This window comes from Megascapheus bottae, chromosome 5 (assembly GCF_031878675.1).
Source record: "Megascapheus bottae isolate mThoBot1 chromosome 5, mThoBot2.hap1, whole genome shotgun sequence".
Lineage (NCBI taxonomy): Eukaryota > Metazoa > Chordata > Mammalia > Rodentia > Geomyidae > Megascapheus > Megascapheus bottae.
This window is the reverse complement of record NC_143513.1, coordinates 46,916,491-46,944,115: the sequence shown is the minus strand read 5'-3', so window position 1 is coordinate 46,944,115 and position 27,625 is coordinate 46,916,491. Positions and strand designations below refer to the sequence as shown.

The window sequence follows — 27,625 nt, the reverse complement described above, 5'->3', positions numbered from 1 at the left end:
TTGAACAAGGGGATCTAGAATTTGTACGAGTGGTCTTTAAGCCATTGAATATTTTACACCTGATTTAACTGAAGAAGTATAGTTCATATAGAAGCCTCTGTAATATTTTTATGTTGAATATTTTATTAAATTGTGTAAAAGCAATAAATTGAATAATCAAAGTTCAGAACGATGTTTCTTCTTCAGTGTATAATTAAGAGGCAATATCTCCTCTGAGGCTTACTGTTTAATTTTGCTTACAGAACTCTGCATAACTATCAAAGGAATAATCTTTAATGTTCACTGTGATGCATGCTGAGTTTTGCACTAGAAATCTTCCTAGCACTCTGTCCCCAGTACTTTATAGTCAGCCAGTGGCAGTACCTGTAAGGCAAATAATGTAATGTCAATACTTAAGAATACTTTTATATTTACTATTGTTTCTGGTAACAGAAATGCTCCCTTTTAGAAAGTTTCATGGTTGTTGTTTTAATTCACTATGTGAAATTATTTCTTTACTCTTTTTGTTCTATTTACTCTTTTACTTTTTCTTATGGTTTATCTTCTGTTTTTGCTATATCTGACTGTGGTACCTGGTGTACCTGGTGTATTGTATATACATGTATTTGTTTATTTGAATCAGTGAAAGGAAAGGGAAAAACAAGATGATGACACAAAGGAAAAAGGATTAATCAGTGTAACAGCGATATTAACAAGAGAAAACATTGGAAATGTACTCTACAACTTGGGCAGAGGTGTGGGGAGAGAAAGTCAGAGAAAAACCTAAAAAGGGGTAACAATGTTCATGAAGTAATGTACTCACTATCTTATGAATGTAACTGTGACCCCTCTATATATCACCCAGATAACAAATTTTTTTGAAAAATGGAATGAAAGTCATTCACATGGAAAAATTTAAATTTGAATGTTAATGATCTAAATAATCACAGTTTTATGGAGGTGTGCAAGTGTTTAGAAATCTCTTCTATAAACAGTAACAAGAAAAAAAATGATAATAGAGGCAGAGATACAAAGACTTCTCCATAAACGAAAGTATCATAACATGGAAAATGATAAAGATGATGGCACCACTGACAGACATTTTGATCTATATTAGAATATTCTTAGCTTGTGTTTCTTCTTAAGGGACATATAGTTTAGTACATTCTTTTCTTTCTTGCCAACTATAGCACCCTTTATATTTTGTGTGGCTTCTTATTTTCCTTTCTTTTTATTTTTTATTGTTGGGGTAATTTATAGAGGGGTTAAAGTTATATTTGCCAGGTAGTAGGTGTGTTACTTCTCACACATTGATACCCCTTCTCATGTTTTTGTCCCCATTTCCCTCCCTCACCTCCTCCCAGTCATCTTGTTTTTCCTCCTTCCTTTCCCTATTTCAAATAAACAAACAAATTTATATACAATATACCAGGTAACAACGTCAGATACAGTAACAATATGAAATTAACCAAAGGGCAAAAAAGAGAAGAGAAATAACAGTACATTAAGAACTATAATCACACAAGGTAAAGTTCTTGTTTCCATATCCTAGAGATTCTTTCATTTAGTCTCATCCTATATGACCGTATGTATATAGGTTTTGAGCTATTGTAATCCTCTGCTAGCAGAGTGATAATTATTACAAATGAGGGAAACCCTTGAGCCTATGTTCCTTTGGGTCTAGCTTACTTAGTATGATTTTTTTCTAGTTTATGTAAATTCTATACCTAAGTTCCCATACACACCAAAACTTATAAAAATTATGGAAAATTCTTAAGATAGAATTAAGTATAGGTTTCATGATTTCATACAGCAGATAATAGAAGCCACTAAGAATATTTCCCATTGCATGAGGAAGCAAAAATGGGTGGAACAATGATAGTAGCCATTGTTACCTGCATGTCATCATCACATTCTGATTGCATAACTCACCTCTCCGAACGACACAGCAGTGCTTAGCATAATACAGCATACCTTGCAGTAATGATACCAAACAACCAGAGATTATATAAATCCATAAAACCAACAGCTCCACATACTATACTCACATTTGTCAGATGAATAATTTACCTGTCTTGTACATACACTCTTAATTTTATGTTCAAACTTATATAAATTATAACTGAATTATTCATGGAATATCAAATCTTATGAATTATTTTTCTGATAATGTATGATTGAGCTCAGAGGAGAAAGACAAAAATTTACCTTTCTCTAAGTAGGTCAGTCTAAGAAATGGATTGTTTTAATTATGATGGCTTAGTATTATTTAGAATTCATTCAGTTTTCATTGATTTACATTTCTTATTGCAGCAAGTTTCAAAATCTCTCATTTTATATTGACTGCTAGATCTGAAAATAAAATGTGATTTCTTTTAATGTCAATATTTTGGTTGTCCAATTTTATATATCCGTATTTTACTCCCCTCCACCCTCATCTTGTTACTTGCTCATTAAATTAACATCAAAAGCTTCATAGAGTTCTGCTTTCAGTCTAGCCACATGAAATTGCTATTTCAGAGAGTAAAATCAAAGAGAGTCAAGTTGAGCCCTACTCAAACTTGTTACAAGAGTGACATAAGTGAATTGCCATTCTAATGTGGTGCATTTTTACCCACTTGACTGATATGGTGGCTATGAAAAGAGAAATATAAGTTGAATAACTGAATTTAAAGCTATGTGTCAGGGACAGTCTAAGGTAAGAAATTGCAAGAAAAGCACCCAGAAGAGCACTTGTCTCTAAAATCTTGACATTTAGATTTGGATCTGATTCCAGAATCCATTTGATTTCCAGGAAGTCATTTAGCTTTATTGAATCTTATATTCACCAATAGATTGAAAGGGTCAATGTTGACTAACTCTGGTAACTAAAACATACAATTGAAAGTAGTTATACTAAAAAGTACAACTGAATAATTCTACATACTAGTCATACAACTGTCAGGCATCTAGTAATTACAATATCTTCTTTCTATCAATCTATGTTAGCTCTTAGATACATTGAGGAAGTTCGAGGTTATAAATCACCTCATTGGGCATTTGAACTTGACAAAATGAATCTTATACTCCCCAAAACATATCTACACAATTTCCATTAAAATAACTAAAGGTTTTTATTTGACTTCCCACAGTCAAGTTCTAAGTTATAACTAAAATGACTTATTTATTCATTGAACTGTGTCTCTTTTTCTCTGGTATATCATGCAACTACAATACTGCATCCTAAGCTGATAAACCACACATGTATTATTGTAGTCTCAGAAAATCATTCCAGATACGAGATTGTTATCATTCTCCTGCAATTGAAACTGAATTGCACTCATAACCTTTGTCTCTAAAATTTATAAGAATTTTGAAAAAAATGCTTGATGCCATTGTGAAAACAAATGAGTGATAATAAGACATCAAGTCATTGCTACAGTCTCTATCATTTTGTACTGAATTTCTATTCAAGACCAGAGCGGACTTCTGTATCAACACACACAGAAAGTCTTGGGAACAGCTGATTTTTAAGTTTATTGTATTCAGTCATTCTTTCATATTTTGTATTATATTGTCTGAGTAAGTTGTTTGGCTTAACTTTTTCCTCATTGTATCTTTTATTGCCCACAGTGTCAGCAGAAAGTTAACCTTTAACATGAAATCAGAAGGCTGCTTTGCATTCAAAAAGGCTGTACTAGGGATTTTAATTCTATAAAAGACATTATCATTTGGAAGTTAAGAACATGATGCTTAGAGATAATTATGATATTTATAACAAAGATGTCATCTTTTGTTTTTGCCAGTCCTGGACTTGAGCTCAGGACCTGTGCACTGTCCTTGGACTTTCTCAAGGCTAGTGCTCTACCACTTGAGCCTCAGCACCACTTGCAGCTTTTTTTCTAAGTATGTGGTACCGAGGAATTGAACCCGGGTCTTCGTGCATGCTAGGCAAGCACTCTACCTCTAGGCCAAATATTTATTGGAAATGATCTTTACAAATTGGGAGGGGGAAGGAAAAATGGGATGAAAACATGGAAAAGGATAACAATGTTCAAGAAGTAATATATTCACTATCTTACGAATGTAACTGTAGCCCCTCTATACAACATCACCCTGATAATAAAACTTGAATTAAAAAAAAAAGATCTTTGCTTCCTTGGGTAGGCATTTGGGGTCTTTTTTGGCCGGGGGGTGGGGAAGCTATTGAAAATGGAGCTATTTTTCTTCTCTGCTTCTTCATCGTCAGCATACAGAATGGCTAACGGATTTTGTATACTGATACTTTAACAAAGTTAATGACCTGCTCTAGTTGCTTGGAAGTGAAGTTTTGGGGGGTCCAACCTTAATTTGAGCTGAAAAAGTCAAATTTTGTTTCTGATCACAATTACAGAACCATAGCTTATCACAGTATCTTTGAGTAGGAAAACTTGATATTCTCTTTTTTGTGCAAATTCAGTGTTTCATTTTCAACCTACCCCTTCTTTATTTTGGTGTAGAAATGGTATCCTGATGTATCTTGGTACTTCTAATATTTTCTGCAATTAGCTAACAAATGAAACTCCTAAGAATACTGATGTGCTACTCTTTGTAGTGATATGCCACTGTTTGTACTGCACCATTACCTAAATACAACCTGAAAACCAGCAGGATTCCAGGTAAAATAAATGACTAGCCCAGAGGGACAGTACACTACACTAGAATTCAGATCATTTGAGTTCCAGACTTGCCAGGCTCATTGCTGTTTCTTTCCCATTTACAAATGAAGATGGGAAAAAGACTTATCCTTGCAAAATGTGAAGTTGTTGAACACCCTCTCCCCCAAATAAGCAGGGATGTAATAATTTTCTACTTTCTTTAGTAATTTGATAACTCCAGGGTATGTACACTTCTATTAGAAGGGTATTTTTCTCAATTTCCCCTTCTTTACCAAGAGTGGTAGAAATTTAGGCTCATGAATTTAGTTCACAGAGAATATCTTCAAAGAACCAAATAAATTGCCTATGCAGATCCATGTAGTGCTAAGGGAGTCTATAACGATGGGCTTTTGCTTTCTTCTTACTTGTTGGTGGTTAAAAACAGAAGATGGAAACCTTCACAGAACTAAATAAACATTAAGAAAGATCTTTAACAAAATATATGATTGTGGATGCATATTCAGTCTATGTAATCTTTTTCAGAGCTGTCTTATATCCTATGTCAATTGTTATAGAATTAATAAGAAAAAGTTGTGTGATTCCCTTTTACTCGTCCTTAACATTAGCGACCTAATTACAAATACTGGACAAATATTGCTGTTTTCCTTATGGAGCAAACACATGTACACCAAGGCATTTATTTTCATTGCTGCTTTTTAGATGGTTGGCTGATTGTTTGGCTTAATCCATTATTTTTGATTTGTGTTTGATATATGAAGCCAGAGGAAGACAGTATGTTTTATGTAGCTTATATACAAGCTGGAAGCTGGTGGTTCCTGTTCAGAATCCTACCAATTCAGAAGGCTGGGATCTAAGGATTAAACACAATTTGAAGCCAACAGGGAAGGAAAAAAAATTATGTTTTTAAATTTTATTTTATTTTCATGGTGCTGTATAGAGGGATTACAATTACATTCGTAAGTTAGTGAATGCATTGTTACCCCTTCCCAAGTTTTCTTCCCACTTTCTCTCTTCCCCTCACTCCCAGTTATAATGTGAGATATCGTTAATGAATTGCACAAAGATTAAAAATGGAATTGCGGGTTAAATCATGTAGCACTAGCCTTGAGCACAAAAACTCAGGGAGAGTGCCAGATTCTGAGATCAAGCCCAAATGCCCCAAAAATAGAAAAATGGTAATGATAATTTTAAACATGAGAAAATTTTATGTGGCCATTACTAACATAAGAGAAATAAAAATACTGAACTATTAAAGTACACAACAGAGCTATAATTTAAACAAATAATTTATCAAATATTTTATGTGTTTTTTAATACCAACACCAATTAACTTGTTCTATGCCTGTTAATCTCCATCACTAAGTGTTTCCAAGCTATCAGACAGAGACAGATAGGGAAGAAAATTTTGTTGGGTGAGGAAGAGGCTACAGAATATATACAGTAAATACAAAGTGATGATGTACAAAAGAGGAAATGATATTTGTGGGCTGTAAAAGGAGTCTTTAGGAGACATGTATTATCACAAAAAAGTGGAGTTTTCAAAAGAAAAATGAAAAATAAAAAGGTAGAAGATCGCGAGGAATAGGAACGAATTACTAAAGACACGTAAGTATGGAAGTAGATGGCATCATCAAAAACAAGTCATGCAAACAAGAAATGCCCAGAGAATGGTTGATAGTAGACCCCTGTTTCTTTCCCTATATGATATCAGTTCAAAATAAGCATTACTGGATGTAAAATATTAATATTTGCCCTCACAGGACACAGCAAGCCAAATTTTATGCTGCTATCACTTTGTAACTTTTTAATGGCATGTTAAATGTTAAATAAGCTTTTTATAAAAATGAAAGTTATTTTGCACTAATCCCTTCTTATCCACCAGATGCTTTTTTTATTAAAGAATTTGTTAACATTGATTTTTACAACATATTTCAAAAGATATGTTTAACAAACAAGTATTCAAGAAGGGAATCTCTATACAATCATTGGCATTTAGATTTTAGAATATAATTAAAATTAGACTGAGGGTTTGTATGTCATAGATACGTATTAATCCATATAATAAAACATTATGTCTATAGAGTCATAAATTTTTATGTCTATGTAGTTGTGTTTATATTTCCGGTCCCATGTCCATAGCATTGGGTATGCAAATAGAGTCCTCGCTCTTGTACTGTTTGGATCTAATAGCCACATATTAAGGATACTATATACAATGGAATTCTACATAGCCAACTGACAAGATAAAATAATGGCATTTGCAGAGAAGTGGATGAATCTAGATCGAATCATATTGAGTGACACCAGAAGCTATTTTAAATTTCAAATATCTATTTATTTTTACTTTAAAAATTATATGAGGAATTGGAAAATAAAAATATCATCTATAATTACTGCTATGTATACTAAATGAAAAATTCTTAAAATTGGAGAAAATAATAAAGTAGTTGATACCAAATATCATTTACGTGAAATTCCCCAAAACCATAAATTTCCTTTGGTCCATATTTTTCAGTAATCTAGTTGGTAAAATCCAATTAAAAGGTTTTTTTAAATATGAATAAGGAAATTACATTATTCCTTTCATTTACCCACTTCACTTAATCTAGGTTTAGAATTAAGTACTTATTGTAGCATCCCTGGAATGTAAACCTTTACTGCCACAGAGTAGGGATTTTTTTTTTAGAACTTTTAGCCAAATTGTGCAGTACTTAAGTAGTTTTCTTAAGGAGTAAAATAGTACATAGTTAAAAAAATATTTGACCATTTCTTAAAGTCTAACCTTTTAGATTTGCTGTGAAACTGATTACAATCTTGTGCTTTCTCCATACCACATTACTCAAGTGATGTTTTCAAATTCTTTGTGCTAGGCAAAAGAAATGAAGAACATAAGAGCTAATAAGTGAATTGATTGAAAAATACTAATGGGAAATGATTGCATCTGAAAAAAAGAAAATGTCTTCTACCTTACCCATTTTTAATATAATGGTCAAACATATTTAACAAAATCTTAGTAATCTTTGTGTGAAAGCCTTTTTGTCCATTTCACTGAGAAATACTTGTAGCTAGCAAAGCTAATGCAGGCTCATTAAAGAGGCCAAAGCACTTTGTACATTAGGATTTCGTTCTGCACTTTGCTTTTAGCCCAATTATCCCATATTGTAGGGTGAGGAGAGGCAATGTTCTATCCCACATTCACTCCATTCCCAGCTCTCTTGGCATTACATATCTCTGTGATATTATTATCTTCTATATATCTAGGGTCACATTAATTCCCACAGAAGATTGCAGGAATGTTTCTTAAAATCAGATTGGCAGCAATTTCATCCAGATTTTTTTGTGTGTATGTGCGGAGGTTGGTCATGGGGTTTCAACTCTGGGCCTGGGCATTGTCCAAACACTTCAGCTCAAGGCTAGTGCTCTAACTCTTGAGCCACAACACCACTTCCTGTTTTCTGGTGGTTAATTGGAGATAAGAGTCTCACAGGAATTTTGTGACCAGGCTGGCTTTGAACTACACACCTCAGATCTCAGCTTCCTGAGTAGTTAGGATTACAGGTTTGAGCCATTGGAGATGTGCTCATCCAGAATTTGTAATCTCATAAATTATTGAGTCACAATAATCTAGTTTAAGAAATCAATGAGGAACTTCTGCTCATTTGAATTTGGAAATATCATCTAATTCTCTGATCTTCATTGCTCATGTCACTGTGCTCCTGATCTACAGATACTCCTTTGTGCCCACAATTACACTATACACCTGGGATTGACAACTGCATGATTTTTTTTTTCTCGGACAATCTCATTCACTTTACTGTGTTTAAGTGTCTTCTGTCAATGTGATGAGATTTGTGACTGTGACATGGGTATAAGACAGTAGGATAATAGGAATGCGGAGTGTAAGGAACAATATACACTCAAAACATCTTCCATAAATGGAAAGTACCAGAGCAAAATGTGATTCTAAAGCAGGAGAGCAGAACAGGAAGCGATCAGGAAGAGCCAAAGAAAAAATGAAGGAAATAGGAAGAGGTGGTGAGTGACATGCCCTGTGTTATATGGAGGTAGTGGATGTCTTCAGGGATGACAGGGCTTCCCAGGAAAGGAAGAGTCAAAGGAGAAGACTTGGGGAAGTTCAACTGATATTCAAGTCAAAATATGAAAGAATTTTGTAAGGTAGTGCTTACCATCTATTCTACAGATAAAGATATGGTATACCAGAAAGCTTCCTGGGTGGTACTCATGTTTGCTGAATGTCTGTTCACAATAGACAAACTGTCCAATCACCCCAAGTATCCAACAGCTGATGAATGGAAAAAGCAACATACAATGTTACGTCATATTATATTTTCGAAATATACAAGTACAACTATATGTACGTGTACATATATGCACCATGAAATACTACAGAGACATAAAGAAAAATATAAATTAGGTCATTTTCAAGAAAGCAGACAGAGCTGAGAATTATCATATTGAGTAAGCTAAGTCAAGTTCCAATAGACACAAATTGCTTTTTGCCAATTATTTGTAGAGAATAGACCTAAAATGATGATGAAGATAAGAACAGTGATAATTAGACATAAATGTAAAGAAGACTTCTAAGACAGAATCAATGGGAGAGATTGAACAGGGAGATACTAAGGATTTAAAATGACTGAAAGATATCACATACACATAGATATACATATAGATGCACATGTATATACATACTTATATATACATGAGTACAACACAATTATCCTCATTAAGTGCCATGCTTTATTTTTTTCAAAGAAGAGAGAGATGGAATGGGATAAATTGGTTCAAAGCGCAACCTGTGTACATATGAAAATATTCAATGAAAGCTCTTCATATTGCAAGTAAGAGCTAATTCAGAAATATAACAAAACAACCCATTACCAACATTCTGATGATAAAGAGATCATAAGCTCTAGAAGGATTAAAATATCTTAATGAAAAAATGGAATTTAAACTGAGTTCTGAATGATGGGTCAAATTTTAAGAGGTAGGATGAACCAGGAAGATATCTTGGCAGAGAAAACTAATTAATCATAGGCCAAATTAAGCCACTTATGAATAACTGAAATAAAGGAAGTTTATGGCTTTTTCTAGGTAGGTGATTATGTCGGGTGGGTGCCTCAGGTTGAGAAAAATTATACTCTTGATGACATCCAAATGTTTTACTCAAAGAATCTAAGGTAATCTATGTCTGTCTATCTGGCTGTCTGCCTAACTAACTATATAACTAATTAAGTTTAGGGGAATGAGCAACGGAGGGATTATATGCAAAGACATAACTTAATCTGTTTAGGTCTTTAAAAACGTTTCTTTGAGGGAAATCTGGAAGACAGGAAAGGGATGAGGACGCAGATATTGATCACAATCAGGAAAATGTTAGAATAGTGCAACAAGAGATGAAAGACCTAGACCAAGAAAGGGAAGGAAAAGTCAAATATGGGACAGTTAAAGAAAAAGTTGCTTATCTTTCCAATGACTATGTTCCTGTTAACAGTGCTGAGGGGGATAGTCATTGTTATGCTTTCCTTCTTTCTGCTTTAAAGGAAAATGAGGTTAAGTGAGGATTTATTGGTGCCATAAATCAAGCAAGAAATGAAATTAGAAAAAGGCAGTAAATATTTGTGACATAATTTTTATCACAAATACTTTTATTTTTCAGTAATTCAAATATTTTATTATAATTTACAATGCAAATGCTTTGCAAAGGTATTTGGTAGAAAATAGGATATAGAAAAAAGAGCTCTTTTATATGCTTTACATATATGAAAGATTACCAAATATGTGCACTCAGCTATAAACAGTGCCAACCTGAAGAAATAAGGAAGTGAGCATCTCTTTGAAAGGGAAGAATGGAATTGCACAAAGACCCATCTGAGAAGTAAGAAACACACACACACACACACACACACACACACACACACACACACACACTAGCTAGCTACCTAGCTAGCTAGAAGTTAGCATCATCAGTTCAACCAGAGAGGGCATGCTTAAAATTTAAGAAGAAAATGGCCTATGGGAGATGATATGTGATGTGTCATTTATTTTTGTGAAAGCAGCATTGAATCTAATGCATATTTTTATCAAGTGAAAAAATGCCACAAATTATATTAGTTTAGGATGTCAACTCATAAAGTTTGCCTAGCTATAATCTTAGAATATATATATATTTAAATATAACCTCTCTACTTAGTACATTTATTATACATCCAATGATCTACTTCTTTCTTACATTCTTCTATTAGATTTAGAAAAAAATTAGAGAAGAAAAAGCCATATTTTCTGTATTTTGAAAGTACAGGCATTCGATTACAGATTTTATATTCTAAGAAAACACATATGAAAAGAGTACAAAAGATCTAAACATTTATAAAGTTGTAATTTATAAGTAATTTAGATATTTCCCTAAACCACACTATCTTTAATAAAACATGGGAACTTTATTATAGTAATTACAATTTAAAGAAGAAAATAATCAACCTTGTTTGCACAATAAAAGGCAAAAATATTTTCTACAAGGTAATAAATAATCTTTTAACACCAGAATAATCTCCATATACATTACTTGGGATGCTGAGAAGCAAATTTATGACTATTGTAAGTAAAAGTTATATTACCCTCTAAAGTTAGTTTTCTGCTGTGATAGTAGCAATTGTTTTGGGCAGAATTCCAAGGTACTGTAGCAAAGATTCTGCACCCTAATATATCTGTGACTGTGATGAAAAAACATACTATTAATGATAGAATTTTGAATACTAATATACTTCCAAAAGGTTCGTTTGCTAAAGACTTACATATGCATGTGCCATTGGACTTTTAAGGATTTGGGCCTATTGGGAAATCTTAGATAAATATACAGTTGATCTTAAAGGAAGCACAGTAGCTCCAGATGTTTTCTTTTCTTAAGTTTTTCACATCTCTGCCACAAGATGAGTTGTTTACAGTTTGGACCAATAATAATGCCTGATCACAGACCGTAGGGCTTAAGGATTAAGGCTTGAACTCTGTAAAACTATGAGCCAAAGTACACCTTATTGCTTCATAAATATATTACTTCAAGTATGTGTTACAAGTTGACAGAAAGCTGGCACACTCATTGATTTTGTTACTTCATGTGCTAAAGTGGATTTTAAAGATGTAATTACAGCTACAAATCAAATGGTTTTGAGTTAATACAAAAGAAGATTATCCAGGTGAGCATAATATAAGCACATTTAAAAGCTTTTTTTTTGTGGGTCATAGGGCTTGAACTTGGTCTGGGTGCTGTCCCTGAGCACTTTAGCTCATCCTATCGCCCTACCCTGGGCCTGGGTGTTGTCCCTGAGAACTTCAGCTACCACCCTACCCTTGAACCAAGTCATATTTCCCGTTTTCCAGAGGTTAATTGGAGATAGTCTCAGTTCCTTTTGTGCCCTAGCTGGCTTTGAACCCTGATCCTCAGCTCTCAGCCTCCTGAGTAGCTAGGATTATAGGCGTGACCCACCGCGGCTAAAAGCATTTTTCAAGCCCCATGGCTCCCACCTGTAATCCTAGCTGCTCAGGGGGCTGAGATCTGAGGGTTCAAAGTCAGACTGGGCACAAAATTCCTGTGAGACTTTTTATCTCCAATATCCACCAGAAAACCGGAAATGGTACTGTGGCTTAAGTGGTACAACACTAGCCAAGTTCCAACTACAGGACCCAAAACAAAACATTTTCAGTGGAACTGGAAGTGGTTTCTTTTTTTCTGGAGCTGCCACATAAAAACCCAGTGTGGCTGACACCTTAACTTTTGAGGTCTCAATGAGAGAACATGTTTGAGATATTGATAGCCAATCTAGAGAATTATAAGATAATAACTGGATGTTTTTTATAACATATTTTCAATATTACCTGCAAGCAGATAAACTTGTAGTAATTTGTGCTAAAATGAAGGAATGACACACAAATGTATAATTTATTTACTTAATCTGCATGATAACACAGACAAACATATGGCACTCTCCATAGTCTATTCTGGAAAAAGAAAGAGAAAGACTTCAGAAAGGAATACTGGGGAGTGGTACTCACTAGATAATATATGGAAAATGAACTGTACATCTCGTGAGTAGGGATAGGAGGGGAAAACCGAAAGACAGTGAGGGAATGAAGAACATGGTTCAAAAAGAACAGTACTCTCTACCTGATTCATGTAACTCTAACTCACCCCTCTACTAGCAATGAGTTAGATATATTAAAAAAAAAAGAAGACTAGGACTATTGGGGCGAATGATTAAGAGATGAAGAAATAGTATTTAATCCTGATGTTCAAAATGAGATGTTTAGGCAACTGCTTCAACATCAAGTCTACAGAAAAGCGAGATGCCAAGGATTTGTTTAGATTCTACTGGGTATGCCCACTGGGCATTGAACTTAGGAACTCACACTTAAGAGGCAGATGCCCACCTGAGCCATGCCTGCAGGCTCTTTATGTGCTTGGACTGGCCTGGACTGCAGTACTCCTTGTTTTTCTCATGTCACTATGGATTACAGTTACACTCTCATGCTCAGCAACTGAATTAATTGAAATGGAGCTATAAATTAATATCTTCCTTTCCTTGCTTTGAATCACTACCTTCTCATTCCTTTTTCCTGCCCTTATCTCCACCTCTCCCTAACTAGGATGACAGTTTAAAACACTGTGCCCAAACTCTACAAGTCTTTAACATCATTCAACATTTCAGTGGTTAGTCCCCATGGTAGGATTTGCTCAGTATTATTCTTAACCTTAACAACTGAAGTTACATTCAGAGATAAAGAGGATTATATAAGGAAAAAAAAATAAAACAGTGAGCTGATGAAGTATTAACAAAGACTGAAAGAGGCAAATAGATACATAGAAAGAGATATACCACTCCTCTCATTCTCCATTTTCAAAATGTCATCTCAAAGGATTCTGTGTGTTCAGTTCTGCTTACACTGTGAATAGACATTTAAATCCCAGCATTGGAAACAATGAAATTGCCCTCTGGGTGACTAATATAAATTGATAAAATTTAAGAAAAAATTATAAAGTAGAGAATAACTTTAGAAAATCAACTTAAAAAGAGTAAGCACTAAGCCAGGAGCCGTGGCTTATGCCTGTAATCCTAGCTACTCAGGAGGCTGAGAGCTGAGGATCAGGGTTCAAAGCCAGCCGGGACACAAAAGACCTGAGACTCTTATCTCCAACTAACCTCTAGAAAATAGGAAATGTGGTGGTAGCCTTAAGCTGAAGAACTCCGGGACAGTGCCCAAGCCAAGTTCAAGCCACATGACCTACAAGAAAAATAAAAAAGGGTAAGCACTTATTTTTTTCCAACATTGGTTTTAAATTTTAGCCCATTGTTTTGGGGCCTGGAGTGGGACAGTATTCCATGGTGGGACAACATAGTAGGAAGCAAAGCTGAGTTGGGGATGAGTTAGAATCTACATCAAGACTGTACTCTGTACATGACTAGAAGACCTCAGACTAGTCTCCACCACTTGAGAGTTGCATCATTTCTGTATACTGTCCAGAGCCAAAGACAACAGCTTTTTAGCACATGGGACTGTGCTAAAGGCTCACCCAAGACTTAATATAAATATCTACTTTACTAAATTTAGTATTTCTTTTTAATCTTAGGAAAATCACTGATCTTCAGAAATTCACATATTCGGAGCTGCAAATTTGCCCCTCCTCTGGTAAATCAAAACTGTTTACCTTAAGTGATTGCTGTAAAGGTTAGATGATATGGTCTGTGGAAACAATTTATGATACTAAGAGAGGTAGGTAGATACATGATAAATTAGATGACTAACTGATAGATGATATACAACTCTGTTAATTATAATATGTAGGTGCATAGATTCACAGATAAAAATACAAACTTTCTTATACTATTATAACTCAGATTAGAAGAGATTAGAATAAGCATGAAAAAATATGGTCTGTTTGGGGTTTCCTAATGATTGTCTCCATTAGACTCCTGAAGAGAAATACCTATAATTTCGGATAATTACTTGGCATGTTTTTGTGCTCCATAATTTCTGTTAGATCTACTTTGTCTTCTCATAAAAATAGCCGAATTCTAGGCTATCTCTTTTATGACACTAGATATTTCTAGATAATAATGGTCCCTAGAGTCATCCAGCTCATTCTGATTTTGATAATATACATTGAACCATCAGAGAAAAGTTAAATTTGATTACATATGATTTTTTTTCATGGCCACTGAACGAAGCATCTAACGGCTCTTGTTTAGAAAATGAGAGGAACAGCTCAAATTATTTCTTAAAATAAATAAATTAGTTTAGTATTTAGTTTGTTATTTAAAAATACTGGTACTCTGGCATTGGTATTTTGTAAGTGTTTTCCAGAGTACTTTAAGCCACACTTAAAGTTGGAAACCAGTGATTTAATGAGGTCTTATGAATATAGGAACCAGAACTGCCAATCTTGTGACATATATTGTTTTCATCCTACTTTTCTTATAGTCTTGCTATTAACTTCCATTCTTCTTTCAGATATCAACTTATCATGGCCCTTCTCATTTTCGAAGTTGCAGAGAAATCACCTTTTCAAAGAGATCTAATCAATCAAGCAAACAAGAATTCTCTAATTCTCTACTGTCGTTTTTCCTATTTTTTAGGAAGAGACATTGTAATAAAATAATTCCTTGTGTCAGAAATCGTTCCTCCTAAAAGATTAGCTATGGGTTATTTTTTCCTTTGTCTGATCTGTGCACCTCTTTGTGATTTCTATGAAGCCTTGCTGCAGTCATTGTAGTAAATAATTATTGACAATGTATACCCATTAGTGAATAGAAATTAACTCATTTAGATCACTACAACTTAGAAGTCATTTTTGTTCCAGTCAGTTTCTATAGCAGCATCAGAGTCCTCAGAACCCTGTGAACTGAAGCACAGGTACAATGGGAAACTGTAAATGATATTTTGTGGGACATACATTGAGAACTTAGCTCAGCATGGGTGTTTGTAATGATGGCAACTGAATGAGTCTGAGTGTAAACGTGCAAGCAAAAACTTTCCATTTAAATTTATAAACATTGAATGACTAGAGTTCAAGAAATTAAAACGTGTTGAGGATATATTTGTAAGTAAGTAGTTCAAGTAAAACAAATAACATAAGACACAGAATAAAATGGGAAATCAGAGTCAAGCCTGGATTTTTTTTTTTGTCAGTCCTGGGCTTGAGCTCAGGGCCTGAGCACTGTCCTTGGATTTTCTCAAGGCTAGAGCTCTACCACTTGAGCCTCAGCACCACTTCCGGCTTTTTTGTATGTATGTGGTACCGAGGAATTGAACCCGGGTCTTCGTGCATGCTAGGCAAGCACTTTAACCACTAGGCCAAACTCCAGGCCCAGGCCTGGATATTTTGTTCAAAAGCAAGACACATATACATCTATGACATATTCTTTATTAATATATTTAACACATAAATTATTATAACATATTTATATAATGTATATGGAGAGAGAGATATCACCAGTGACTTAGCCTCCACTAACTAGAAAGTTCTATTGGAATGGTACAATGAGCATATATTGCATATACTTGTATAGCATATGACTTGTAAATACTGTACAGTAATATGCAATGAATAAATGCACACAAATAAGCAGACAAAATTATTAAAAAGATATTTGATTTCCCATACCAAGTGTCATTTTATGTAACAGAACAGCAAATCTCTCTCTTGTTGATAAAGATTTCAGATAATTCCAAAAAAACAACTGCCCACATTGTCAAAAGAAAAAAATAAAACTTTGATCTGTTCTTGGTGATATTTTATTTTCACTGACTTCTCATTTGTTTGTGTTTGATATCCAACACTCATGATATAGAAACATCGTTTTCTTTTTACTGTTGTAAGAATTTCTAAAATAGGTTCCTACTCTAGACTATGCACATAAATTTGTTTGATATAATGATATGAAGTGGGTTCTAATAATAAAATTTAATTATGAAAAGGTAGAGTATTCTTCTTTTCAAAGCCAACTTGCTAATGTGTACTATGTTGCCATATAGGTAGTAGAGAAGTTTCCTTTGTTTGCCACAAAAAGACAAATGTCTGTAGACCAGTTTAGAGGATATATCTTAGATTTGCAAATTATTCTCATTAGAATATAACAAAATAGTCTGTATAAACCAAACTTTCATATGTTTACTGTGAAGTGGTTGAAGCCAAGTAATCATTGTGATAAAGGAATGTTTCATTGACAAAAGGAGGGAGCTGGATCATCACACACACACACACACACACACACACACACACACACACACACACACAAACCCATGAAACTGTAGGAATGCGAGCAGTAAATGCAAGAAAACGATTACAAAAACTCTATTAATAGGATATTTGATAGATATACTAGATTTACAAGAATCTCAAGTTGTCTCAAATTAGTAAATTATTATCATTATTCCAAAAATAATTTATATGGAGATGATCTGAACAAAGAAAGGGTTCCATTGTTTTCTTCGATGTTTCCACATTTGGTACAACTTTTTTGTTTTTATATGGTGAAAGAGGCCTGAAAAAGAGTTCCAAAGTCTTGAGCCAGGATTGGACATAGTAGGGATGATATTCAATGATCCAGAAACAACTGTATTGAGGGACCATCCAACTTTCCATTTATGGAATATCCAAGATATAATTTCGATAAGGTAGGTCAAGTTAAATGGAAACTAGTTGCAGATACACAAAAGAAAGTACTATATGATATCAGCAAAATGTTGAGGCAAGAGAAAAGTGCTAGATTCTGTTCATGTGCTGGAATTCCTGTGGTCTATTTGTTTGTTTTTGCCAGTCCCGAGGCTTGAACTCAGAGCCGGGGCACTGTCCTTGAGCTTTGTCAAAACTAGTGCCACTACCACTTGAGCCACAGCACCACTTGTGGCTTTTTCTTTACACTAAGCCACACTCCCAGTCCTGCAGTTTATTTTTATGGGGTTTAGTTCAAAAGTCTGTTAGGTATAGGGAAATGCTCAGCAGTTTACTAGGGAGGAGCATGAAGCACTATGGAACAGTCACTCAGTTTTACTTTTCTGGATTAAAAGTTCAACATATTAAAAGCAACACACACACACACACACACACAAAACCTATGTGGTGGGAGTGGGTATATTTTTGTGTATATGTATGTGGGAACATGCCATTGGGAAGGGAGAGGTGTTTACACAATGATGAACCTAAAATGAATCACAAATTGTTAACCATCACTCACTCAACCATTTTCCTAACACCTTGGAAGAATGAGAACAAATATATTATGTTGGGAAATATTTAGAGGAAAGCAGAAGAGATTTAAAAAAATTGGTCTGCCTTAGCTCTTGCTCTGACTATTGGACTATTGTATATAAGAATGGTCATAGCCTTTGGGTTCACAAGATGTTCACACTCTCAGCTAGCACTTTATAAGTAGAGGCTCTATCTATATAAACAAATTATTGGATTTCCAGTTACATGGGTCTATGTGAGGTTCAGGTGTATCATTTTGAAGGTATCCTGAAATTTTTTTGGTTCCCATAGAAGACAATGATGTCAGCATCTGAATTTATTTCTTGTTTCTTTCCCTTAATCTTGACAAGTAGGCAACATATTTATCCATCATAAAAAGATTAATAATCACCAGTACCTGCCCTGAAACATTTTTCTCCTCCCCAAGAGTGAATGTCCTGTGTGCCTGGTAAAATCTTTGTGTGTCTGCTAATATCTGGCATCTGTGATGCTCAATTTCTTACATAAGGCCTGGCGATTCATCACTTTCCATTTAATAAGGGTTAATATTTGTGGAAATTTGAAGTTCTGTGCATTCTTTATCTATAATAATGGTCTTAAAAGACAGTTATAAAAATAACTTGATGATGTAGACACTCAGCAATGTTCAATAGAGTTGAAATAACAAAGTTTAAACAAATATATTTAAATGAAAATAAATCTCAAAGGTGACAATAAACAATGAAAGATAATTAAAAGTTTGGTCTAAGAGCACTATCATAGACCAACCATTCCCTCCATGTCACAAGAGTTGCTCCATGCTTTGTCTTCTTATTATTTTGGAATGTGCATACGGAACAGGAGAGATGAAATATTAATGCAACTATGCTAGGCCAGGCAGACACAGAATGGGTATAGAAAAAGAAATTACCATATGAAACAGTTTCCTGAGTTTAAAAAGCTGGCAATTTAGGAGGCAATTCTGAGTTGTAAATACATGATTTATAATGAATTCTCTATGGCTACCAAAGATAAACTGTAATTTATTTTAAGACAGAGGTTGGGTTATTTGACAATACCTGAAGAAACTGGGCAAACTTTTCAAAGGAAAGATACTTCAAGCTGATAAATGAGACCATTGAGGTATATGAGAGCACATTCTTGGCATAGAAGTCATTGAAAGATGGAGATAAAAGACAATTCAAATTTCATGTTTCTCAAAACTGTGGGCTTGTTACTGTCTCTTGACACAGTGCTGGACCTGAAGTGGTTTCTCAATCAATGCTTCCATGATGATTGAAGAACTTCAGGAGAAGAAGGATTAGGAAAGACTGATGCTTCATTCTGCTCTCACACCTCAACATATATAGTTCTATCCTTTAGAGAAATGTGCAGCTAGGATCTCCAGCTCTAGAGTGCTAGAAAAGAAAAAAAAAGTGAACTTCTTTCATGGATGTTTCCTGAATATCCTCATACTTCAATAAAGACTGAAAGTAGTCTCTCACACAAAATGCAGGTGAAAGAAAATTCAGGTGAAATCATTTAGGTGTATGGAATAGTAAAATGTAAAATATCATGTAATTTGTGTTTAATTCTAAAAGCATTTGTAAATAGAGTACAGAAGACAAGCAAATATGAAAATAATATAGCACCATGAACTATAATTTTATCTTAGGTTATAGCTATTTATCAATTCCACCATGCAATTTACATGTTGCAAAATGATAAAGCTACCACTTTATTCTTCACATAATTCCTATTTGGGGAAAGTAGGCCATTATGAGGTATATATGGCTTCTTCCTTATGCACTTCATGAATGATGTACCAGTGGTAGAATGATCAGAACGCTATCAGAGTACATTTATTTCTTACCCACAAGTTTATTTATCACCAAGAGCTATCTTTTCAGATATTTTTCATCACCTGAAAAAATGCCTAATATATGGGGAATATTTAATAAAGTTAAATGAAGAAATAACTGCTAAAATGATAACATGTATTTTAAGTATTAAATTTCTTACCAATGGTAAATTAAGACATACTCATTGATTAAAAGGTCAAAGTATGGAGCTGAGTATTAATTCTACCAAGAGCTAAAGAGCAAATATTGTAAACTTTTAGGGTCAGTCTTTACTCTTTTGACTAGTCTCCTCTGCCATTGTAATAGAAAAGCCTCCATAAGCAATAAGAAAAAAAAAACATTTAATGTGTGACTGTGTTTCCACAAGATTATGCAACCAGGCAGGAGGAAAAAATTAGTCTGCAGGCTACAGTTTCCCAACCTGTCATTGAATACAATAGCTACTTTTATACAATCTCCTTAAGAATATTAGTAAAAAGCCAGGGCTGGTGGTTCATGCCTGTTCTCCTATTGACTGAGGAGGCTGAGATCTAAGGATTGTGGTTTGGAGCCTGCACGCAGGAGTCTTTGAGACTCTTCTTTCGAATTAACCATCAAAAAGCCAAAAGTGGAGTTATGACTCAAGTGGTAGAGCACTAGCCTTGCACAAAAGAAGTTCAGGGAAAGTGTCCAGGCCTTCAGCTCGAGTACCAGAATGTGCACAAACTCTTTTTCTCCTCTCTCTCTCTCCTTCCCTCCCTCCCTCCCTCTCTCTCTGTCTCTGTCTCTGTCGCTCTCTCTCTCTGTCGCTCTCTCTCTCTGTCTCTCTCTCTCTCTCTCTCTCTCTGTCTCTCTCTCTCTGTCTCTCTCTCTCTCTGTCTCTCTCTCTCTCTGTCTCTCTCTCTCTCTGTCTCTCTCTCTCTCTCTGTCTCTCTCTCTGTCTCTCTCTCTCTCTCTCTCTCTCTGGAATGTTAATAAGACATCAAATTTTTAAATGTTTCATTTTTCTCAGTAAAGTCTGTTTTCATATTGCAAAAATAGTAATATCAGTTCTCCAAGTTACAAAAGAAAATGTTTGAATAATTGGATTGCTTATTAGAAAATATTTGAAGCACAGCACTTTCCCCCACATCATTGAGAGTTGTAGAAAAAATTATGGTACAACATACCACTGAACTGTGCTACTTAAATTTTCATTGAAAACTTTATGGGGGAAAGATAGAATGGTAGAAGTGGACAAAAATGGAGAGAGAAAGCAGGGAAAGGAAAAATAAAGAGGAAACATATGAGAGGAAGAAGGGATCTTGACAGGTACGTCTTCAGGTTTTTTACCTGTATTCAAGGTCTTGCTTGTCAAGATTCCCAGTTTTATTGATATAACTCCATTTTATTTTCTATTAGAATATACTTCTAGAACTGATAAAAAACTTTGTCTTCTTTCAAAAATTGGAAGAAAATGTTATTGTTGTGATATAAACACAGTTTTAGAAAACTAAATAATACCTCGTTGGTAAGAAATGATTTCCACAAATAAATGCAAAGCCCTTTCACCTACAAAGTACTAGCTGTGAACATTTTCTGGTTGCTTTGGCTACATGATTGTAATGAATTTGACTCACAGGTACCCCGATTTAATGGTGCAAGCAAATAGTCCATCCTCCTTCCATCCTCCCACTTGATTTCTAGATTTGACTGGGGAGAGAAGAAAGAATGTCACTCTAATGACAATAATTGTTGCCTAATGGCAAGCATGCTGCCGAATTAATCTCAATGTCCATTTAAAAGCAGACTTTTATATGTTTTGATAAACAGTTAAAGTTATTATTTGGAACATAGAATTGATTTATTTTACCCATTGCATTAACCTTCTGCATACTCATCAGTTTTTTATACAAGGCAGAGAAAATACACCTTGATGCTATATAAAATTAAATTGAATTTTATGCTGCTCATTCTTAAAAGGTGCAGATTACTACAATAACAAGAGAGTGACCAACTCTGCTAGAATCTTCATTACCAGTAGCTAAATGAAGCTTCAGTAATAGAGCCATCACAGGAAATGAATTTCATATAACTATCTACTAAATGCAATCAGGAGCAAATAGCTATTATTTTAAAGGGGTTATACATTCTTTGCTCAATAGAAAAAAAAGCCAGTCTTTTTTAAACCTAGTTATGGGAAGTAAGAGAATGATAAGCTGCTTTAACAAAAGTTAAACTTTTGATTGATGATCAGAAAGTAAAAAAGCTAACCTGAAAAAGAGTTAACAAAAACTAGTGGACATACGATAATGTAACCATAAAATGCAAGTATATGTTGAAAAGATAGAGTTCCAAAGAAAATTGCAAAGAAAATACAAGTTATATACTATGAATTGAGACTACAACTGTTACATGGTTTACTGTAAAAAAAGAAAAGGTACAGTACTTCTAGTTGTTTACCTTGGTAGGCAAACAGGTTAGTCATCATTACTTATCTCCAAGGCCTTGTGATTAGTATTTATCACTTAAGTCCAGCCTCCAGCCTCCAGCCTGACTTTATGCTAGCTAATTGGAAAGAGAATCATATAGACTTTTCTGTATGGCTAGGTTTGAATTGTGATAATCTAGGTCTCTGCATCCTGAATAGCTTACAATTACAGGAGTGTGTTCCAGGCATCTGACAATCATAAACTTAGGATGTAGTTGCATACTTTGATGCCAAATTCCCTATAGGGAAAACTTATAATTTTAAATCAGTACACCAATTTATTCTTTCTTCCTTCTTTTCTTTCCTTTCTTTCTTTCTTTCCTTTCTTTCTTTCTCTCTCTCTCTCTTTCTCTCTTTCTTTCTTTCTTTCTTTCTTTCTTTCTTTCTTTCTTTCTTTCTTTCTTTCTTTCTTTCTTTCTTTCTTTCTTTCTTTCTTATTATTGTCCATGTGGGTGTTGACTCAAGGCCTTGTGCTTTCAAGGCTGGTACAATACCACCAAGCCAAACTTCTGGTCCTCTGTTTTATATTGTTTTTAGGGCAGTGTCATGTTTCTCCAACCTCTGTGCTTGCCTCTGGAGCCTGTAGAGCTTGCCTCTAGAATCACTGCTCACTCACTGGGCTTCTCCTTGACTGATCACAGTCATTCCATATTGAGTCTTATTGTGCAGAGTCCTGTGGACTTTTCTGCCTCCGCTGAGACATAACCTCAGTTCTTCCTATTTCAGCTTATTTGGTTAATAGGTATGTGCCACTGCATTCAACTTTGTATTGAGAGGTGTTTCATGAACTTGTTTTACACAGGCTAGTTTTAAACCACAATTATGCCATTCTCACCCAGCCAATCAGCTAAAAATACAGTCATATATGAGCATGTGGCACCCAGCTTCATTCATTCATAATCTGAACTATTTATTAATGTGGATGTACTGTTCAAGAAAGTATGTCCAAGAGACTTAGCTTATGAGTCTAAACATTAATTTATAGGTCAGAGAAAACATTAAACAGTAGCAAATCATAGTGCATAAAATTGTGATGGCAGAGATGAGGGGTAGGGGTGAGGGGGAGGGAAATGGGAACCAAGACATGTGAAAGGGTATCAATGTATGGGAATTAATGCACCATCTATCTGGCAAATATCATGTAACCCTTCTATTAATTACAATAATAAAAAAATATGAAAAAAATTTTAAAAAATTGTGATGGCAATTGGATCCAGCAGAATAATAAAAGAACACATTTGGAATGCTGTTTGGAAAGCAATGAAATTTTCAGGAAACAGAGAAGGGTACATGTCATTAAATGGAGGGAAAAGTTACATAAATGGAAAATAGAAATGAAGAACCGGGGTGTTTGGATATTACAACAAGTTCAAGTTTTACACAATTTCTGACCAGTCAAATTTTTGTTGTTGCTTAGCAAAACTTATTGCTTAAAAATTATAATAGTATTAGCAAATTTCAACAAAATATTAGGTTCCCAATAACCTAGATATTGCTCAATATTATTTGCATAATTTATTAATATATATGTGTATGGTGTATATATGTATGTGTACATACATGTAGAGAGAGATAATTATTACCACTGAAAAATTTAGGCTAAGGATGACCATTGATTCATTAATGAATCTTACCAATGTACAGAATACTCACAATATTACAGAAAGAAATTTTAGAATAATCGAGTCACATTATTACTTTCTAAACTTTTTGGTAACCTTAATAAACTTTATGATATATTAGATTTATTACATAACTAAAATCTCATGCCATACCCTTCCTCAACTTTTGAATAGTTTAAATTTCATAACTCTCATCCTGTCTTTACACATTTGTCAACTCTAGTCATACTTATATCTTCTTACACTGAAAGATAAGTCTCATATCTACCTTTCTAATGCTCACCAGTATAATCAACCTTAGACTATATACATATATATGCACATATATATTCACACACATGTATGTGTGTATATATATATATATATATATATATACCTTTACCTTGACAATTATCTTCTAAGTTCTCCATCCAAAATCTGTACCTCTCCTTTTAAACTGGCAATAACGTAAGTTTAATACTATTCTCCAAGTTATAAGTACAGTTAAAGGAGCTCTAAGTAGACCATTTAAATAATTGTGGTGCATCTCAGAATTTTCTGCTCAGAATGGACTTGAGAGTAACTCATGACTGGGATAATGGCTAATCCTGGATTGGGCAGATACCAGACTTTTCTCATGAGCCACACACAATATGGATTAAGTAATCTGCTCAGTGCCAGGAAAGGCCCAACATTGTTGGTCTCTGGAAATCTAAAACCTTTAGCTGAGAAAATGTTCTCTCACTCTCATTGTGTTTGTATGAATACATGACAAAGAGAGAGACATTAACAGAAACACAGAGAGAGAGACAAAGAGAGGCAGAAAGAGACTGAATTATAACCGGATGACATTTGCCATTTGAAATTGCCTGTGTTCAATTCAACACAGAAGAATAAAGATATTAAACTAAGGCATAAATTATGTTTATCTTCATCCAACTCCAATCAATAAATTCCAAATAATTTATGCTTTTGGTGAATCTCTCCAGTTGGTTACAATAATCACTGGGGAAACAATAAGTTTACTTTTATTTTGCTGTCTTTTCTTTCCCATCAAATATATTGGAGTCCCTGTATGTATTTAAACATACAAAATATAACCACTAAGATTATGCTTACTTGTAATATGAGTATATAGATTTCTATATACACACATGCACATTTAACCCTAGCTTAAGTTTTGATAATAATTAAATGCAGAATAAATCCACAGTTTTCACTTGCAACGTAACATCTTAAAAGAATTTAATTTAAATGAGGTGATTTAAACAGAGAAAATTTTCCCTACTAAGTTTTTGATTTAAAAAAAACTATTGTAAAGGTGATTAACTTGGGGATTACAATTACAAAATTAAGGTAATAAGTACATTACTTTTTAAACACTTGTCAAACTATACTATTTCATAGTTTCTCTTCACACACAATTATGCATTCTTAAGAGCGCTTGAGAAAGGTGAAATGTTTCTAATTGTCATCTCAATCCCTATTATAGTATGCTGTTGGATAAATTCTCTGATAATGAAAAATTGGAATATGAGAGCAATTCACCATAGGATTGTAAAGGCAAAACATATGGAATTGTAGAGTGCTTTTAGATTACAATTTACATGATTGACATTTTTCCACAATTCACATAGGCAGAAACAGATGGGCCATCTGTTTTCATGTTTCGCATCTCCTTATAACTCAGACAGATATGTGATAGCCAAAAGTAAGGGGAAAATAGCAGACCTTACATTCCTTACTGCCTCCTGTACCAGGTTAAACATTCTTATAGGTGATGATTCAATATTCTGAGAACAGAAAGTTCATGTCTATCCATATTTCTATGTTCCTGGTAAACCTGAAAGATTCATGCTGCTCTAATTTTGCTTAAAGAATTAATAAATTCAATTAATTATGAATTTGCAATGTAGATATGTAAGTAAAGTCTTTACTTACATAAGTAAAGTCTTTTGGTCTTCTGATGGATTTCAGTCCATTAAAATATATTTTTGAGGGGCCGGGAGTTTGGCCTAGTGGTTAAAGTGCTTGCCTAGCATGCATGAAGACCCGGGTTCGATTCCTCGGTACCACATACATAGAAAAAAGCCGGAAGTGGTGCTGAGGCTCAAGTGGTAGAGCTCTAGCCTTGAGAAAGTCCGAGGACAGTGCTCAGGCTCTGAGCTCAAGCCCAGGACTGGCAAAAAAAAAAAATATATATATATATATTTTTTTTTTTGGATATGGAAACAAGAGCTTTATCTTGTGTGATGGTTCTTCTTAATGTACTATGTTATTGCTCTTCTCCTTTTTGCCCTTTGGTTAATCTCATATTGTTACTGTATCTGACTATGTTGCATGTGTATTGTATATACGTTTATTTGTTTATTTGAAGTAGGAAAGGGAAGGGGGGAATAAGATGAGTGGGAGGGGGTGGTGGAGGAAAATGGGGACAAAAACATGAGAAGGGGTATTAATGTGTAAGAAGAAATACACCTATGACCTGATGAATGTAACTGTAACCCCCCTATACATTACCTTGACAATAAAAAATAAAATTAAAAAGTATATTTTTGGAATAGTTCTTTAGGAAAATGAGGGAGAGGAGAATTTCTTCTCATCATGTTGAAGAGGTTGAAGAAATAGTTTTCCCACAAAATTGATCTGTGATTTCTATTGTTTCTGATAATTCAAATTGTAATATTCAAACTCCCTTGTGAGTGCCTATAACTAATTTCTATTCAGGTATTAATGCCCTTTATGCTACCAGTCTTTATATTTTATAAAAGTAAACACTCAAGCAGTAAAAATCTCAAAGAGTTATCATTATGCCCTAGTGAATATATGAACAAAGCACTGGGAATATTTTTTAAGCAACACAATATACAGTCTTTTCTAAAATAGACATCCTTATTCCTGTTCCTTTCTACTTGCTTCAAGTTCCAAATAAGCTTCTCAGAACCTTTAATGCAAATATTAGTACATAAAACAGATGAGAGATCAAACATTAGGAAGATTAATACCAGATCCTCTTTTTACATGAGTCTCTATTATTTTTATTACTATTGTTGGTATAAACTCCCTAATATAAATGTAACTTTAACAATTTGTTTGCGTATAGTTGACTAATTAAGCATATCACTAAGCTACATTCACAAGCCTCATGACTATCCAACTACAGGAAGTTCTCATTTTTCTAAACTGAAACTCTGCACCCATAAAATATTGACTTTTAATTCATCCTTCCCGCTCCTATTCCTGACCTTTTCTTGTATTTGCTCTATTATTTATAGTCTTTTCTATCGTAATTGGAAAGGTGATGTACGGAGGGAGTACAGTTACATAACTCAGGTAATGAGTACAGTTTTTTGAACAGTGCTACTTCTTCCTTCATTTTTCTGTTTCCTTTTGTTGGTCACAAATATTCGACTCTTTGTCTCCATGAATTTGACAATGCTATGAACACTGGATACATTTCTCATTCTGTGTCTAGCTTATTTCATTTGGCTTAATGCTGTTACTGCTCATCCTCATTGTAGCAAAATCAGAAATTCAGTTTAATATGTGTACTACATTATAAGGTATGAACCACACATTTCTTTATTCATTAATGAATATTTAAATGATTCCGTATTTAGCTATTGTGAATTTAATGACAATGAACATTGGTGTACAGAGTTCAATTCCAGTTTCTGATTTCAAGAAACCTAATAAGAAAAACTGCTGTTATATGCTGATTTTGCTTTAATTGTTTGAGCCATGTTATCTACAGTAATTATATCATTTTACATTCCTGACAACAGTGCATACAGATTCTAACCTGTCTATTATAATACACATAATAATCTGTTATTTTAGTTGATAACTTTCCT

At 34.2% G+C, this 27,625-nt stretch overlaps 1 protein-coding gene across 1 annotated transcript in view; it reads right to left on the bottom strand.

The window, feature by feature from the left end:
- The window catches only part of Znf804b (zinc finger protein 804B), a 369,057-nt gene that overhangs the window by 202,679 nt on the left and 138,753 nt on the right, over positions 1-27,625 (bottom strand). The gene's annotated exons all lie outside the window — the stretch shown is intronic.